The sequence below is a fragment of the Hemiscyllium ocellatum genome, chromosome 20, assembly GCF_020745735.1.
Source record: "Hemiscyllium ocellatum isolate sHemOce1 chromosome 20, sHemOce1.pat.X.cur, whole genome shotgun sequence".
Classification (NCBI taxonomy): domain Eukaryota; kingdom Metazoa; phylum Chordata; class Chondrichthyes; order Orectolobiformes; family Hemiscylliidae; genus Hemiscyllium; species Hemiscyllium ocellatum.
In genome coordinates, this window is record NC_083420.1 from 67,568,871 (window position 1) to 67,571,797 (window position 2,927).

The 2,927-nt window shown below is 44.8% G+C and overlaps 1 non-coding gene across 1 annotated transcript; it reads left to right on the forward strand.

The window, feature by feature from the left end:
- Positions 1-1,845: 1,845 nt before the first annotated feature.
- trnal-aag (transfer RNA leucine (anticodon AAG)) lies at positions 1,846-1,927 on the forward strand. Its single transcript has one exon. It is a non-coding gene; the product is annotated as a tRNA-Leu (tRNA).
- The last annotated feature ends 1,000 nt before the right edge of the window (positions 1,928-2,927 follow it).

The following is a 2,927-nucleotide window of genomic DNA, read 5'->3' on the forward strand; positions in this document are numbered from 1 at the left end:
TTTAATTGATAGCTTTCCCTTAATGCCTGCTGTGCTCTTGCCTGCTTATTAATTGAAATTATTCTCTTGAAATTCTGTCTCAGCCTCAACCTTCAGACTGTAGCCTGAGACCATCCTCACACTGTGGACAACACACTCACCTTTCCTGTCATCTGAAAACCTAATAATGATACCTTCTGCTTTCACATTCGAGCAATTAATGCCCATAATGCACAAATCCCTGTGGTACAACCGCTTAACAAAGACTTTCAATCACAGAACCAACCAACATTGCCAAGTGTCCCTGCTGCCATGATGGTAATCCTTTAAAACCGGTGTAAGCACCACAACGTTATTGGGGTACACCACGTGGAAACAGATACTTCAGTGTATCTCATCCATGCTCGCCACATAGCCAAAATTAAACAAGTCCCGTTCCCCAGCATTTGGCCTCAATCCCTCTGATCCCATCCTATCCAGAAACTGATCCGATTACCATTGCAATTTTCTGAGTACAATAGCCTCCTCCACTTCCTCTGGTAGCTTATTCCATACACGCATAACCTTGTGTGTGGGAAATGTGCCTCAGGTCCTTTGTCAATTTCAGACCACCCGCCTTAAACCTATGCTCTCGAGTTTTCAACTCACCCCAGCTTGGGGAAAACACGAAAATACTCAGTTCACAACCCTTCCATAAAATCATGTTGCAGCGTTACGCTGACGGGAAAGATGCCCAGCCTATTCCACCACACCCTAAGTCCAAACATTGACGACAACCTTGGCTATATTTTGTCACCAATCTCAAGTGTCTTTTGTTTTAACTTTTTCAGAATGTCAATTACCCTGGAAAACAACGAGCTGTTGGAAACAGAAAGGTGAAAGGTAAGCGAGTGGGAAAGTGAGGCAGTTGCAGCTCTGGAGAAACTCCTTCTTTTTGAGTCACTCAGCAACAAGAGGAGTGAAGGTGTCTCAGGCGTGAGAGCTCTTCACATTGAGAACAAAAAGCAATCAAGTGCAGTAAGCACCTCTCCCGGAGTGGGGGTGGGGTGAGATAATTACCTTTTGATTTCAGTTACTATGTTCAAAAACTGCCTTTTAAATTGAGGTGAACAGAAACTGCATTTCTAATAAGCACCATGGAATTTAGCAAGATTTATTGAGTCGCTTCTCGTCGATTCCCACACAGCTTTCCAACTCAGTTGGTATCGATGTGGCTCATGTCCAGGTGTGAACATCCCTGCAGCCAATTGCATGGTTTAGGTAATAGGCAAGGAAAGTGGCATCTCGAACTGGCCCCGAGGACAGAGCATCCTCACAATGTGATCTGTCGTTCTCAGATTGTAATGCTACCTCCGGTTTTAGGGTGGAGAACGTTCTTTGGGACTCTTATTCTGCAAAACAGACACAGTGACTGGAACTATGCTGCACGGTTTGATGTGGAACACGGCCTGCTCAGCTTTGTGCATTTTCCCTGCAGTCCGGTGTGTTTCATGTTTCGTGTAAACGTGAAAGTTGTCCTGTTTCGAACAATGGGTGAAATCATTTAGCAAAGCAAGAATCGAAATTGCAGCAATGTCAAGCAGTTCATGGTAAGTTGACCAAATCATAAGCGAACATGTATGCTCACGCACTCACAGATACATTTGTAGCTGAAAAGAGTCTGGGAAGATAGCCTCAGCTTACCATTGATTTTTATCCGGATTGATGAGCTGTCATTATTTGTTACGAAATTGATATTGTAGCCGGCACATCCAAGCAGCCGTGCGAGTCGGAGAGGGATCATGGAACCCTTTTCACGTGACTTTCCAACTGTTGTCATGCAGGAGCTCAATTGGAAGTGCAAGAAATTGGCAAACCTGCGCAGGTGGTAGTGTGGCCGAGCGGTCTAAGGCGCTGGATTAAGGCTCCAGTCTCGACAAGAGCGTGGGTTCGAATCCCACCACTGCCATTTCTACTGATCAGCTACAACGGCACAGTTGGTTAAAATGCTGTTTCTATCCCTTCTGGTCTGAATAAAATTAGATTTGCTTCCTGGGGAATTAGCTGCGGAGTGGGAAAGTGCCAAATTGTCTCTGCTGTCATGACAGTGTTCGCCTCCCGCGTGGAAAATTGCCAACAGCTCTACTGTTGCTTTGTGTGCCAAGCCTGTTGAGATTTTACTGGAACCGAATGGAGACTGCTATTTCATCGCTGTTGCGAAACAAAGTCCTGCGGTGAGTCGATTCATCGTTATTTGGCTTTCTGGCGAATGGGAAAATCGTTCCGATGAATGTTGATGTCATATGTTACCGAATTTCTCCAATTTCCTTCGTTTCCGTCCCGGAGACACCGGAAGGGAAAGGTAATCTAATCGAGATTGTGATTGGTGAAATTCACTTTTTGTGGCCCATTCTTATTATGTTCGTTCTTTTTCTCTTTTCAGCATTGTCTGGGAAATGGTGGTGCACTAAGGCTCCACTATCATTGAAAGAGTAGTTTGGAATTGCCCTGTTGTTAGTTGCGAGCTTACTTTATGGCTCATGCCCTCGGAGTGTCTCACATTTAGCATTCATGTTCGCTGTGTCTGAAAATGCATTTGGTTTGCCAGCTTTGTTTGTGTTCCGTGTCAAATGTTTTCTGTTTTGCGATTCGTTCAATACATTACGAATTAACAGGCTTTCTGAGGTAATTTCCAGCTGCAAAAACTCCTCAACTGAGAATCTGGGAAAATTTCACAGAGTATGGTCAGTCGGAGCAAAAGTAAGGAAGCCCTTCGTTTCTGCAGTGTTTCACAATACTACCTTTGCAGTGAGCAGTCGAACAGACTAAATGATTGTGCCACAGACTGCGACGGCCAGCTCGGCTAAAAAGTTATCCTTTTAAAGCCGGTGTAAGCAACACAACGTTATTGGGCTACACCGCGTGGAAACAGATACTTCGGTGTATCTCGTCCATGCATACCACACAGC